This window comes from Miniopterus schreibersii, assembly GCF_964146895.1.
Source record: "Miniopterus schreibersii genome assembly, chromosome: 10".
In the NCBI taxonomy this organism is placed as follows: Eukaryota; Metazoa; Chordata; class Mammalia; order Chiroptera; family Miniopteridae; genus Miniopterus; species Miniopterus schreibersii.
In genome coordinates, this window is record NC_138110.1 from 10,921,699 (window position 1) to 10,937,695 (window position 15,997).

Here is a 15,997-nt window from a genome sequence, read left to right on the forward strand (position 1 = left end):
TGGCCACAGCTTGAGAGGGAGGAAGGAAATGATCAAAATAGCCTGGCTTATCCCCTGCATGCAGCCCTGGAGGGCCTGTCTCCTGGGGTAGGGAGCCCTGGGTCCTAGTGCCTTGGGCACAGAAGCCTAGGTCAACTTGAGTTTACCGAAGGGGTCCCATAGTGCGTGCCCCTTTCACCACTTTTAATCAAAATAGTCCCAGCCGCAGCCATCAAACAAGAAGAAAACAAAAAGGCATTCAAATTGGAAACAAAGAAGTAAAATGGTCATTATTTGCAGATGACATGATAGTGTACATAGAAAATCATAAGGACTCCACCAAACAACTACTAGATTTAATAAATGAATTTGGCAATGTGGCAAGATACAAGTTAACATTCCAAAATCTATTGTGTTTTTATACACCAATAATGAACTCTCATAAAGAGAAACATAAAAAAGAATCCCATTTACTATTGCAACAAAAAAATGAAGATACTTAGGAATGACTTTAAGCAAGGAGGTAAAAGACTTGTACGCAGAAAACTACAGGATGTTTAAAACAGAGCTAGAAGAAGATATAAACAAGTGGAAGAATATACCGTGTTCATGGATTGGTAGAATTAACATCATTAAAATGTCTATCCTACCAAAAGCAATCTATAGGTTCAATGCAAATATACCGTGTTCATGGATTGGTAGAATTAACATCATTAAAATGTCTATCCTACCAAAAGCAATGTATAGGTTCAATGCAAATATACCCATGGCACATTTCACAGATCTAGAACCAACACTCCAAAAATTTATATGGAACCAAAAAAGACCCCAAAGGGGACCTTCCTTCTCTTTCCCATCTTGCAAGCTGGTGGGTGCCAAGAAAGCCGAGGAGCCATCCGGATACTAAGGAGAAAGCTGGCGCTAAGGAGGGAACCCTGAGGCCAAGGAGGCTGGGCGGCGGCCAGGTTGAGAGGGGCGACCGCAGGCCGGGCGCCCGAGGGGAAGCCCCGCTGCCCGCAGCCCGGCCTGGCCCAGGACCCGGCAGGTGGCCCACGGCTGTGACTCCCGAGAGCCCTGCACCAGGGGCGGCGCTCAGCTGCTAGACCCCGGACTGAAAAGAAGAAGGAGACTGTTCCCACTACTGTCACAGAACCAGTCGGTGGTGACAAGAATGGCGGTACCGAGTGGCAAACTGCGCCACATGCCTCGGTGTTTCCTCCTGAGACGCGCCTCGGAAGCTGCTGAGCCAGAGCAGATCACCCTCCTCCCAGCACGTGAGGACATCGCGGGCCAGCGCCACCCGGGGCACTCTGTCACCCTCAGGGTGCCACAGAGGCCAGAGGGAGGTTTCCCTGAAGCAGCTGAGCAGTGGTTGGCTACTTGGGCCTGGACCCCTGTCCCTTAATCGAGTCCCTCTGCGGAGAACACACCAGAAATTTGCCATCACCATCCCCGCCAAAAGTGACAGCCGTGGCATGAGGATCCCCAGCATCTCCCTGAGGCTTCCTTCCAGCAGAAGCAGCTCCGCAGGCCCAGCCCCAGGAGGGTGGGACCTTCCGCACAGACAGAGAGAAACAGGAGCTGGCAGAGCAGGGCGAGGCCGAGACAGAGCCGGACTCGCAGGTTCTGCCTGAAACCAAAGCTGCCCTCAGCCCCAGGGCTGCCTCTGCTCTGCCTGCTCTGGCCAGAGGGCTTTACCCTCGCAAACTGGTGTTCTTACGAAGAACCTGATTAAACAACAGATCTGTTAAAAAAAAAAAAAAAAAAACTCAAATAGCCTCAGCAATCCTGAGAAAGAACAAAGTTGGAGGGATCACAATACCACATACCAAGTGATACTACAAAGCCTCTGCAATCAAAACAGCCTGGGACTGGCTCAAGAGCAGGCATAGAGATCAGTGGAACAGAACAGAGAACCCAGAAATCTACCCAAGCCATATGCTCAACAAATGTTTGACAAAGGAGACAAGACTATACAATGGAGTAAAGACAGTCTCTTCCATACATGGTGATGGGAAAACTGGACAGGTACATGCAAAAAACTGAAACTAGACCACCAACTTACACCATACACAAGAATAAACTCAAAATGCATGAAAGACTTAAATGTGACTTGTGAAACCATAAAAATCCTAGAAGAAAACGTAGGCAGCAAAATATTAGACATATCTCGTAGAGATGTTTGTGGATACATCTCCTAGTGTAAGGGAAACAATGCAGAAAGTAAACAGATGGGACCACATCAAACTAAGTAGCTTCTGCACAATACAGGATATGTTCATAGCGACACTATTTACAATAGCTAAGATCTGGAAAGAACCCAAGTTCCCATCAGTAGATGAGTGGAAAAAAGAGCTTTGGAACATTTACACAACAGAATACTATGCAGCGGTGAAAAAGAAGGATCTCCTACCCTTTGAGACAGCATGGATGGTCCTGGAGATGATTATGCTAAGGGAAATGGCCAGTCAGAGAAAGACAAATATCACATGAGCTCACTTATAGGTGGAATCTAATGAACAAAATAAACTGATGAAGAAAATAGATCCAGAGACACTCAAAAGAGAACACACACAAAGAAGCTGTGGCCCGACGGAGGAAATGCAGGGAAGAGCTCACCCGTCTTAGACTCAGTCGGTAAGGTTACCTGTCTCTAGATTATTGTGCGGTCACATACACTGGTCACATGTGACTATTTAAATGTAAATGAAGACAACAGACTAGAATGGAGTGAACAGAACGGAACAGGATCAGTTCCTCCAGGGCAGGGGCCACAGCTCAGTGCTCAGGAGCCACCTGTGGTCAGCAGCTACCATATTGGACACGTGGATGGGAACATCGCAGTCATCACACAGGGTCTGGAGGGCTGACCTGGAGCACAGATGACAATGAGGACACCGAGAGATCTCTAGGCAGCTGACTGGGCGTCACAGACTCAAACGGGGCACCAACTTGCCCGGGAGACCGCCCATATGCCCAGGTGGCCTTTACACTGGCTGTGGCTGGATGAGGTTGGCCGTGTCCTTCACTAGACAGGGACAGAAGGACACCTTGAGCTGGTGCCGTGAGATGTGAGATGTGAGAGGCTGGTTTCACTCCCACGAAGCCTGAAGCCACTGCTGCCTCCAAAGCAGGAGCTGGGAATGGCTGTTCCCAGGGACGGTGTTAGTTCTTGTGCCTGGAGATTGGGAAGGGAAGCTGGGGGGTTCCCAGGTGCCCACCTGAGGTACTCTGAAAGCACAGAAAGGCAACTGCTGGGAAGGACACACTCGTGCACCTCTGGGTGCTGTGGGAAGTCACAGCAGGAATGATTTTTACTGAAAAAGTCTGTATCCACACCCTGCCAGATGGGGCATTGCAAGAGGCTTACAGATAGACTGTTAACAGGTTAGGTTGTCCTTACCACCCCACCCTGGTAAAGCCGTCCTGATTTATTTGGGAGACCATCCTGTCCCCTACTTTTTTAGGTACCCACCCTGGCTGCTGGGGGGTTTGGGATGGATATCCCCAAAACCACGGTCCCTGGCCTAAGTGACAAGTTCATGCCTCGACGTGCAACGTAATCAGTCCCGTTAGGAAGCAGACACAGGGACACCATTGGCAAAGGGGCTGTTCCCCATGTACCCACAAGACAAGACTGGACACAGAGATGAGCGAATGTAGCCTTTAGTCACGACAGAGAAGGGCATGCCTGGGAACAGGGCAGGAGAGAAGACATGAAGCCCAGGGGAGATGCATGGAGGCCTGGCCAAGCTGTACCAGGCCCACCCGAGCCCAGACTCCGCTTCCTGCTTTGGCTTTTCTGTCTTAACTGAAACACCCTGACCAAGACCCAAGTCAGTGCTGCTGAGGAGCAGAGAGAAGAGCAGGCAGCTCCAGAAAAGCAGGGAACGTATTGACCGAATTCAGAGACAGCTAATGTGAACGTTAAGTACATCTCAGGACACCATGAGATGACATTCAGAATAACCCCTAAGTCCCCAAGGCAAACTGAGTCCATACTCAGAGAAGCAATGGGCAGTGCCTTTTAAGAAAAATTGTCTTTTAAAGTGGCTAAAAGAATCCACAAAGCTTGTCATGCTCAAAGGGAAAATTCAGCTTTCAACATGATTAATTCCCAAAGGGAAATATGTTCGTATGAAATAGAAAAATTGAAAAGAGAAATCATGGCTAACATTTGTGATGTGTAGAACATTAATCTAAAAGTAAATCACAAGCAGAGCCATCGTGGCTCAACAGGGGAGCATCGACCTATGACCCAGGAGATGGCGGTTCGATTCCTGGTCAGGGCACCTGCCCGGGTGGCGGGCTCGATCCCCAGGGCAGGAGGCAGCCCGTCAGCGACTCTGCCATCATAGATGATTCTCTCTCTCTCTCCCCCTCTCCCTTCCTCTCTCTGAAACCAATAAAGATATACTATAAAAAATAATAAATATAGAAAATACATCATGAGGTAATTCAGGCTCACACCATCCCTGGTTCACACACCACAGCTGCATTTCTGGTGAAGAAAATAGAGTGAGTTCTCCCATTTCCTCAGCGTGACTGAGGGGTGCAGATTGGGCTGTGGGACTGTTGGCGTCGGTAGCTGGACATTAATGAGGAGAGCAGAGGGACTCAGACGTGAGCATAATAAAGTAGGAGCTCAATCAAATATTGGCCTGTATTGCAAGGAAGCCGCAGCATTCATAGGCACCCCTGGGGATCACAGTGTCGCCTGGGGAATTAACACCCCTCCCTCCCTGTGTACGGAGAAAGGGTCAGCCTTCCAGTCTCCCCAGGGCACAACCGGTCGGTGTGTCCAAACTATAGGGGGAAGAATATACACTAAGGGGGACATTTCTCTGTCGGGTGCATGCCCTAAGCCTCGATGGTGTGGGGACGTGGTTCTTCTATAGGGCATGACGCTAGGAACTAAGGTGCTGACCATAAAGGGGGGGGCCTAGGCCGGGGAAAGGATCAGATAGGGTGGGGACACAGCCCCAGGAGATCCAGGGAATGGATTGCTTGGGAAAGGCCCAGTGCAATCCTGCGAAAGGATTGGGAAAGTGAGTGGTTAGTTTGAAAAAGCACCTGGTCCTGTCCAAGGGGAGACAGTACAATCCAAGCTCAACAGAGCTCGCTCCCGCTTGTCCTCCCGCACCGGGTAACGCTCCTTCACCGGGTTGGCCACGCCGTCTCTCTCAGCAGCAGTCAGCAGGCCCAGCAGCACCTGGGGTCCAACAGCCACACCGCCTCCGAGTGTGGGCTCCAAGCCCGAGCCTGGGCCCTGTGCTACCCAGAGCACAGTGGGGACAGACTAAGCCAGCCAGATGGGGACAGAGACCACACTGGACTAAGTCTTGGCATGACTCAGAATTTCCAGACACTGGTCCCATTTCTGGGCCAGATGAAGGAAAGGCTGGACTTTCTCCACAGTGGGACAGAGCAGAACCCAGGACAGTCCTTTGTGCTTGTTCCAGCTTCAATAGACTTAACCACCCATCACCTCCCGTGAATGTTTCCTCATGACTTCATGAAAGGAGCCCGTTTCCAGCAGCAACGGAGTCACCCTAAGCTGTGCAGACTCGCAGAGCTGACTTGCACCACTACCCTCAAGACACCCAACACTGGGAATGAGCCCTGACTTCCTTTCATTACTGTCATGTGCAAGGAGGCTTTGAGCAGGTTCTCAAAGCCATCACCCAGTTCCTCTGACACCTTCACAGGCAGGGTGGACGAAAAAGGGGCAACACACTAAAGCTGACAAGCTCAATGGAGGCCAGCACGGGGGGCCTCACAAACTCAGAGTCAGAGCCTGGCTGGTAGCTCAGCCGGTTAGAGCATCATCGAGATGCGACAAAGAGGCAGGTTCCATCCCCAGTCAGGGCACATAGGAGAATCAACTAGTGAATGCACAAATCAGTGGGACAAATCAGTGTTTCTCTCTCCCACTCTATCCCTTCCTCTCTCTCTAAAATCAATAATTTTTGAGAAAAATAAAAAAACACAAAAACTCAGAGACCTAAAGTAACCACATAGAACGGTCTGAAATTAAACTTTCTAACTGAAAGCGAGTCATGGCTGGTGGTCAAGGCCTAGACTGGTATCTTTCCTGAGAAAGGTCAGTCTTCACCTCAACTGAGCCTGTCCTTTTTCCATGTACAATAACATAGCTTTGGAACATGCTAATTTCCTTTCCCCAGACCCTCAGGGTACAACCTCCCAGCAGAGCAGGAGCCCACAGAGCCCGCGTTGCTGTGGTTGTCATGTTCATTGTCCCCTGCAAACTCTCCTCTACCCACCTGTGTAAAAGAATATGTGTCTGTTTCTTTTGCTTTTTATCCAACTCCAGAGAGGTCCCCACTTTGCCTTCTTCTGCCTCCCTAAACTGGCGCCAGTGGATTTCATGTGACCCCTTCTGCCCCCTCCTTTGAATGTAATGTATAAAATAAGGTGTGAAACTGCAATTCTCAGGAGCATTTTCTCAATCCACTGAGATTTTGCTTCCTGGCAATTGTCATCAGTTTGGCTCAAATAAACTCATAAAACTTCTCTACAGGTTTAAACATTTCCTACATTGACAATTCCTTGGTATAGGGCAAAGAATTCCAGAGAAGCCCACGCGGGACCAGCTTGAAGACCTGGGCTCATGCTAGTTATCAACAGGGGCCCACTGGGCCCCACCGGTTTCTTGCTTTGCATCAAGTGAACTTGGATGAGTTTTTCTCAAAATTCTGGAACCCCCGTTTTAGAGTAAGAGGTCTGACTTTATTTGAGCTGTTTTTTTTAAAAAAAATCCTCAAGGTGGAGGTAAAGGTTAAGGGTTGAGAGGACCAAGCTAAAGATGACTTGAAACCTCAGGATAGGAGTTGAGATGGGAGGCTCCTTTTAATTTTGGCTTTTCAATTGAAATCATTGTGAGTCTGAAGAAAAGCTTTTGCTGGGTAGATGAGAGTCTGAACTCTTTTGGCTCTGAAGTTAAGGGGCACTTCCTGCCTCCAGCTCTAATCTTGGGTATTCTTAGGTGACTAAGAATCTCTGTGGAGGTGTCAGAGGGCGTCCTCATGACATGCAGGAGTCCCATAGGAAAACTCAACTGTAATTAAATAATTGAGTTGTCCGGGGATGTGCACATAAATGTTGGTTACCTAGTGCTCTGAGTCCTCAAGGCTGTGTTAGACAGCTGGGGGAGAAACTGAGACACATAAGAGGGGTTGGTGCTACTTGGGAGGTGACGGCCTCTTGCAGTTCAACCCATAAGCAGCACACTTCAACCCATCACACGATATCCCTAGAAATTTGCTCAGACTCTGCAAATATCCAAAGGAAACTAAAATTAACATGGGAAATTGTGCCTCCAAGGCTGAAAAGTTCCAGCCCCAGCCCCTATTAGTACTTCTACACATATACAATAAATAGAAAGGCTTTACTTGCAAATACTTACAGAAATGAGAAGATTTAACTAGAAGTGATATCAACTTAAGATGGCCAAAACGGAACTCTGTGGATGACTAACTTAATTTTTTTTGCATGCAAAATTAGAAAAGTGAAACTGAATGAATTGGAAGCATATCTTGATTGGAAATTAGAAGAATTTAGGAGGAGCAAAAATAAAATCTCTTCTTCACAAGAAGTTAAGAAATTTTAGAGACTGTGTCTGAACTCAGGAAGGCTTCTGAAGCTAATAAGTGCCAACAACCCATTCTTCCCCTTTCTGCAGCTCCTGCCCTCTATCCTTTGCTTTCTGAGCTTTCTTGTGTGGACTTGCCCTCCCCTCCCTTCTTTCTTGCTCTCTAACTTCTCTACTGCCACTGCCTACTGGCCTAAGGAAAAATGAGAATAGAAATTCAGACAAGGATAATCCAGGAATTCTATGAGCGCCTTTCATGGAAAAGCCAACCTCAAGCAGAAACTGAAATTACCCCAAAGGGGACATTACTAAGGCCCTTGTAGCTGCTGGGCTACTTTCTCTCTCCTTCACCATCCCCAACTCCCTGCCTCCTCCCTCAGCGTTAAGCTTCTGTGAGAATGAAAGGGAGAGCTACTCAACACTGAGTGTTTTTAAATCAGAAGCTGTGTCCTTCCGCCTAGGGAAGGTTATAGGGCAACCTGTGTTTTTACTGGTCAAAGTGGCCCCAGTTCCTCTGATATGGAGACTTTCTTAAAACCCATGAGACGCATGCTTTTCCAAGACCGGTGAAAAGTACTTAAAATGAAGGAAATCAGACACTGACCCAACTGGGAAAATGATTTTAAAAGAGCCTCCATCGTCAGTCCCAGGCACCTCCCTGGCCTTTGGCAACCTGTCTGAAGCTTCCCAGGGGGAACCCCAAGGGCCTCTGGAGCCCCAGGGCTGAGTCTGCCTTGGGTCTTGCCTTTGAGTGTCTCTGCTCTGAGCTGCTCTCCCTTCCCCCATGGAGCTGCACTCTGCAGAGGTGGTTTACTCAGCCCCAAGTTGGGCATAGTGCCCTGAACCTGTAGAAGGGGTGGCGGGTGCTTCCTCTCCTTCCCAGGGCTGAGCTGACTCAACTCACTGGGGAGTTCACATGGACCTGCTTCCCCACAATGCAGCTGTAGCGCCCACACATGCCTGCCTGTCTCCCAGATAGATGCTCACCCAAAGACACAATCCTAATACCTCAGCTCTGTCTGGCTCCCTGTCACCCCCTGGCTGCCACACCAAGTAGTTGGGGATCAAAAATACATCTACATATCAGCTCTCCTTGGCAGTCCAATCTCTTCACACAGCTGGCCAGGGGCTGTGCAGGGCCATGGCCCAGGCTCCAACGGGGCCAAATATCCAAGACCTCTGCACTGTCATTCTGAGCAGTCGGGCTCTGATTTCCAACCCAGCACTGATCCCCTTTTCCTGGGATCACAGGCGGGGGCAGACTCAGGAGCTCTGCCCCTGGTGGGAGGAGAGTTGTCCAGGCCAGACCCCTTCTCACAGCTCTGTGGGAATAAATGGAGTTAATTCACTTGGTTCCTGTTAAATGGGGCGGTGGAAAGGGTGACTGACTCCCTCTTCCTAATTAGCACCAGAGAAGTCATTGAATGAGAGAAAGGCATGGGCTCCAGGGGGAACAACAGAAGCCAGACCCTGCACAGACTAGGGTGGGGGGTGGTGGGGGTGCTGAGTATATGCAGCAGTGGAGGAGGTGGGGACAGACAGAAGACGAACTCTGTCACGCCTGCTCTTGCCTCTCCTTTGCACAGTGCTGCACACTGGTCCCCCAGGGCCCCAGGCCCGAAATCAGCCCTGGCCAGGGAGGCAGGGATGGGCCAGTGCCCCAGGCACCCCCTCCTCCTGCTGCTCACCCCAAGACTGGGGGCTGCAGCTGGGGGTCCCTTCCTCTCCTGTTGCTTCTCTCCAGGGGCTTAGGAGACCTTGGCCAGGCAGGTGGGCAGTGATCAGAGCTCTCCACACTGAAGCTTGGTCAGCCTACAGGGCTCCCACCTCAGCCTGTGAAATACTCATTCCCAGAATCAAGGTGCGGGCAGGGTGGCTTCCTTCTGGGCTCCAGGAGAAAATCGGTCCAGGTGTCTCCCAGGCTGAGCAGAAACACGAGTCTCAGACCAGCAAGCTGAGTACGAAATTCCCCGTAAATATTCGTAAATACACGCAGAAACACCACCGCACATTTTCCCATGGGTAGGTTCCCACCCAGGTACATGCGCCCACGGGTGAAAGATTCACTCCCTACCCACAAGTGTCAGGAATAAGCCTGAAAGACGAACAAACCTGAGTTCGAGGGGGGGGAATTAAAGAGACAAACAAAGTTATGGGATCAGGAGGACTGCCCTGAATGAGGTGCAGCCCCAAATGGCTCCAAGGCCTGTATTACTAGTTAGTAAGAAACAACTGGTAAGGAGATGAGCCCGATACAAGGTAGTTCCTTCAAGCTGCACAAACACACTTTCAGAGTAAACATCCTGCCTCCTGCATGGGCCCAGAGCTTGGGAATTATCTTTATTTCGGCTCCTCACAGGAACTTGTGGGGAGGGTTGAGTCTTGGCTCCAGGCCCTCCGTATCCGTGGCACATGTCCAGACGGGTGGCCCCCCTCCCAGCATCCAGGGTAACTGCGGGGAGGGTCAGTCCCTGACCCCAGACCCTCAGGTGGGTGGACCATGTCCAGACAGGTCACGGGCTCCCAGCACACAAGCGGCTTCCTCCTGTGGCGGGTGGTGAAGAGGCCCCTTGACCATAACTGGGGGTGTCATGGGCTCAGTGAGCAGGTGTCTGGGCTCAGCTCCCAGGGAGGGGACCGAGCTCTGGGAGGGACCTGGTGGGGCTGCCTGGTTCCCTGGCTCCCGCCCTCCTGCCTGCAGAAGCTATGGGAAGCTCCAGGCCGGGCTCCGGCCTGCAGGGGCCGGTGGAGCCAGAAGCTGCTGAAGCTGGAGCCTGGGGAGCTCTGCGGGCGACCCCTCAGGCCCAGCCACCAGCACCCCGCCCCCGCCCTGGCAGCCGCACGCGCGGAGCAGGGGAGCGGACCCCTCCAGGCGGGAGGAAGCGCCCCCAGGTCGGAGGAAGGACAAGCTCCTGCTGAGGAAGGCGCGCTGCCCCCGGCACGGGGAACCCCTTCAGGGCCCCAACGGTAGCCCCAGGCCCCAGCCCCGCCCCCGCCAGAGCCAACCGCAAGAGCCCCCGCCCCCCCGCCCCCCCAAACGGGCGCTCCCGGGGGCTGAGAGGGGGGCGACAGGTCCAGGGGCTGGAGCCCGCCTGGCCTCCAACAGCCTGGAGGAAGGTGAGCCAGCTCCAGGGCTCAGCTCCCCCGCGGGGGGCCCACGGTGTCCTGGGAGCCCTGGGGGGGCGCGGGAGTGGCTGGTGGGACAGCAGCGGTGAGTCGGAGGGAGGACAGGCCGCCCGCGAAAGGGACGCGGGGAGTCGGGCGCCCAGGAGGCCCCGGGAGGGCGAGCGGAGGCTGCACCCAGCGCAGAGCAAGGGGAGCAGGAGGCCCAGGAAGGGAGGAAAGTGGGAAGAACAAGGGGAGCGCGGGGGGGGGGGGGGGGGGGGGGCAGCGGGAGAGAGTCTCTGCGGAGGGTGCGGGAAGGAGTGAAACTCCTGGAGGATGCTGCCCGCAGATCAGGAGTCTTGTGCAGGGCCTCAGTCCCCAGGGGCTCCCGCAAAATGATGAGGACAGAGGGCGGGACACGGGGCACAGTGGTGGGTTCCTGTTGGAGCTGCGCGTGGTGAATCGGTTATTCTTCTACTTTCATGTCTTGAAATTCCCATGATGAAGAGTAGGGGGAAAGCTCTGGAGGCTTTTCAACCGGGGGACTGAGTGGCCATTCCCACCGCTGTCCTAAGGGGACACCTGCATTCGGCATTTACTGCCTCAGGCTCCAAACCTGACTGCCACTCCCCTCGCCCTTGCTTTGTCCTGGACCCCTTCCCCTTACCTTGGCCTTTTCTGTGCACCTGCTCCTGGAGCCAGTCTTTCTGAAGCACTGAGCTAGTCTGCAACACTGGCTTGAAGAGCCTCACATGGAAGGTCAAGGTCATAAGCCAGGACACAGCAGTGCAGGCCTGCAGGGCCTTCCCCTGCCCCTGAAACCAGCTTCACCCCAACAGGCACCTTGAAGGCAGCCAATGGAATTGCTTGTTAACTTCCCACCACCATGGTCCCCTTTATCCTCACTTCTGCTGTCTGTGGATTGTCACCTGCTGTCAGCCGTGGTGCAAAGATAATTAAATGAAAAGTTACAGAAAGGAACAATTGAGAAGTTTTAAATGGTGCGATGTTCTGAGAAGCCTGGCGAAATCTCGGGCTGTCCTGCTCCGTCCAGGATGCTTTACTTGCCACCTGCCCTTGAGTCAGAATAGCCATGATGTCTGAGTTTTCAGACCAGGTGTCCTAGCATTGCACTGCTGGTGTTCAAATAGCCCTTACTTCACTTACAGTGGCCCCAAAACATAAGCTGGCGATTTCGATCTGCCAAAAGGAAACCTTCAAGTGCTTCCTTGAAGTGAAATGGTCTGTGTGTAAAGGTTAGTACTGTCTGCAGTTTCAGGCATCTATGGGGGCTTGGAATGCACCCTTGCAGATAAAAGGGGGGCTGCTGTATTTTAAAATCTGCCTTTAGATCTATTACTTGTGCTTCCAAGGCTTTTCCTCGTTTTCTCGCTGTGGTGGTTGTCTGTCCAGGTCGGGCATGTCAGGGACTCTTCCCATCTTAGGTGAAGGAGCCGCCTTCCCTTCTCTCACTGGTGCCGTGGCACCCGGCACTGTGTGAGCAATTCCTGAGTGCTCTAGTTTTTCTTAGAACATTCTTTTTGACTCTTCCTTGTTTCCTATCACAGCCTGTTGAGGTAACTGACATGCAGTGTGAACTAAGGGTGTCTCAAGAGTAGCCGTTTCCATGTCCACTGGTGTGCTTTCTCCAACCAGGTTTAAAGTCCCTGACAGCAAGGATGGCGCTTACCAATGTTCCCTAAAGGCCTGTCACTCAGGTGTCCAGGGAGTGTTGGTCAGTGATGACAATTTGTAATCCTTGCAGTTGATAATCTAGGAGATAGTGAGCAGTGGATTGATTTTGATGTTAGCATGTAAATTTAGATACTAGTTTTCAACAAGTTTGAAATTATTTTAGGACAGCTGATCCCAGGGTTGTTGAAGGAACAGGTCTAATTCGGGGAGTGTAGACGAAGGGAGGTGCATGGTCAGCATGTGAGCCAGTGACGCTTACATAGCGGATGGTATTGCTGTTTGAGGAAGAACTTGGGGATGCCTTTGGATCTTTACATGGTCCAGAACCTTAATGGTGAGGTTTTGTTTCTTGCCTTCTGATAGCCCCACTCCCGAGAACTGGCCTGGCCACAAAGCTGTGCTATAGGCCCCACTCCCGTGTGGTCCGCAGGCTCCATGTCATCACCATGGCGGTCCTCGCGGTCTCCCAGCCCGGTAAGTAGGACAGATGTTGATTGAACCCCACCTTGCAAGTTCAGCAAAGCCTGAGGAGCTGTGTGAGGGTCCCCAGACCATGGGCGGTGGAAGGGCTCTGGGACGTGTTTTCGTCTCCTGGGCCGGTGCTCATTCCACTGGCCTGGCCTTCCAGCATGTCCTTGCTCCAGCGCCTGCTCCCGTCAGCCTGGCGCCTCACTGGGGCTTTTACACATGGGACTCGTGCTTTCCGATGCACGCACTCGCCCAAATGAGTCCTCCTTTGTGGTGTGAGGGTCCCCCAGCGACAGCAGTGTGGGGTAGACGCTGTGTGTCTGCAGCTCGGCTCCACTCTCCAGCTGCCGCCGGGTGGCCTCTGCAGCTGCTCTAGTGAGTTTTGCAAGTAGCCAGTGTCCTCAGGAGCTCATTACAGGTTAGTTAGTTACCTTCTGCCCGGCAGGTGGAAAGTGCAGGTCATACTGGGCACTGGGGGCAGGGACAGAGGACAGGCTCAGGCTCTGGGTCCTCTGTTCCTCGGGTCTCCCGGCCCTGCACGCACCCGCTGCTTAGGGAGTCAGCCTTCGCAGTAAGGGTTTTATTTCTGAGAGGCACGCTCACCCTCCCACAGAGCCGAGTCCCACTCTTCCCTGCAGTGTGATGGAGCCGTGGGCACTGTTCCTCGTTCCTTGTGTTGCCACAACTCGGCGCTGTTACAGGGCTTTCCCAGCCCCCCGCCCAGTCCTCCTGTGCCACACCAGGATCCTCTATAACCACATGGTTTGGCTCCGACAGAATATCAGAGTTGTAGCAAAAGCCATAGACCCCAAGCACCTACAGCATGTCAGGAATGTACTAGACTTGGAGGTATGAGGCTATTGGTGCACTTCTTACTTAAACCTTCACTAATGGCATGAAGGAGGCCAGAAATGACTTGTTTCAGGGAAGTCGTTATGGTGCTTCAGCTGATGGCATCCCCTGAGACTTCTGCCAGAGCAAGGAGCCCTCTGGATGCTTTGTCCATTAAACTCCAGTTTTATGAAGTTTGAGGTTTTTGGGTTTTTTAAATTTTTTTTTTTTTTTTTAATTTCAGAGAGGTAGGGAGATGGAGAGAGAGAGAGAAACATCAGTGATGAGAGAGTCACTGATGGGCTGCCTCCTGAACGCCCCCTGCTGGGGATCGAGCCTGCAACCCAGCCCTGTGCCCAGACTGGGTATCAAACCCCAGTCCCCTGGGTCATGGGTTTGATGCTCAACCTCTCAGCCAAGCCTGGTGACCAGTTTGGTGGTTTTTTCAAAAGTAATTTTGTAGCATTTCTTTTTAAATGATTCAGTGAACAGATTAATGCTTTCTGATACACTCATTTTTTGTGTCTAAACATGTCCAACCATGTTCAAATTATTCATCAATTTTTATACACAAATTTGTATGAAGTAAATTTTATTTAACTTTCATCATTTCAGTAGATTGATACAAAATTAGCATTTGGTATGGAAGTGAGGAAGCAGAGAAATTATGACATTTGTTATGTGATTTTTATTAGCTATGCAATAACGCTCTGCCAGCAAAGAGCAATTTTTTGGAGATCTACACATATTTGAATTGCTACTTTCAGTTTCTAGGTGGATAGTAATCTAAGTTTACGTGATACTTAAGAAGAAATAAATGAATTATAGATACACCACATTTTTTTTTTATTTAAATATATGTACACATTATACTAAAGTAGGTATTTTGATTTTTTTAAAAATTTTGTTTTGTTTTTTGTTAATTCTCACCCATGGATATGTTTTCCATTACTTTTCAAAGAGAGTGGCGGGGAAGGAGGGAGTGGGAGAGAGAGAGAGAGAGAGCAACATGGATGTGGGAGACATACATGGACTTGTTGCCTCCCACACGAGCCCCAACTGGGGGTAGGGAGGGATCCCCAACTCAGGTACGTGCCCTTGACCAGAAATTGAACCTGAGACCCTTCATTGCATGGGCTGATGCTCGAACTGCTGAACCACACCAGCCAGGGCTAATTAAGTAGTTTTAATACAATTATGATCACAGTGTTTAAGTAAATTTATTACATTCATTGTTTCTGGGCTTAGCTTTGAGCTAACAGAGTGGGGTACTTCTACCACTTCTATAACGTTGTTAGAGTAGTATTCTTACATTAAAAAGCGGTAAGTAGGCCCAGGCAGTGTTGCTCAGTGGTTGAGCATCGCTACGGGAACCTGGAGGTCATGGCTGGATACATGGTCAGGGCACATCCCTGGGTTTGAGGCTCGATCCCGAGTAGCGGGCTTGCAGGAGGCAGCTCAATGGTGAGTCTCTGTCATCATTGATTTTTCTATCTCTCCCTCTCCCTTCCTTTCTGAAATCGATAAAAACATTTAAACAATGGTAAATCGGAGGAAAGCTTATGTTTCTTAACCCTCGCTCATGGAAGAAGAGCAAATTATATATTGAAGAGCTTCCCCTAAAATAATTCTGTAAAAGTATTTGAATGGCACCAAAGTGCCTATAAGAGTTTCATACATAGCCATATGGATGTGTGTTGTTAAACAGGAATTCTTTATCTCTGCTTAATGTATCTGCATTACAGTTCAGACCTTTGTTCCATTGGGAGGAGTCATATTTCACAGCCGAAGCCGTACTCAAATTTTTTTAAAAGAAAGAAAGCGGGTTCCCAAAAACGACAGTTGTCCTTCATAGACAGCAGTGGCTGTCCACTGGATCCCCGGGAGCCCATCCCATCCTGCTCCCACTGGTAAAGGACCCGTACGCCCACAGCAGGCTCCCAGGAAAAGGTAGGAGGGCGACCTGGCTGCAGGTGGGTAGTAAAGGGTGGGATCTCCGGTCTCCTTCCTGGGAAGGTAGAACCAGCCAGAAGGAGTGTTGGATGTGCACACGAGTGTGTAGGAGCCTGAAGGGGGCATGCTCCATGCACACACGTCTGCCTCCTTAGGTATGTTACCAATCAAGTAGAAAATGCAAACCCAGGCAGTGTTGTGGTAGTTTTGTCCCAGAACAATGTAGTCACTTTAGCATGAGAAGCCTCACGGATCGTGTCTGTGGTGGGAGGGACGCAAATCTCCAGAGCTGATGTCCACACAGCCAGCACGGAGAAGCACCATAGCCTATGTTTGGGTTTCCTTGTAGCTGTC

General features: G+C 50.9%; 1 long non-coding RNA gene across 2 annotated transcripts in view; it reads left to right on the forward strand.

Moving 5' to 3' along the window:
* The first annotated feature begins 10,647 nt into the window (after positions 1-10,647).
* Positions 10,648-15,997, forward strand: part of LOC308562760 — a 41,240-nt gene continuing 35,890 nt past the window's right edge. For both annotated transcript variants that reach the window (XR_013999677.1, XR_013999678.1), the window contains exons 1-3: positions 10,648-10,708; positions 12,755-12,865; positions 15,436-15,640. This is a non-coding gene — a long non-coding RNA (uncharacterized lncRNA). The remainder of the gene's footprint in view (positions 10,709-12,754; positions 12,866-15,435; positions 15,641-15,997) is intronic.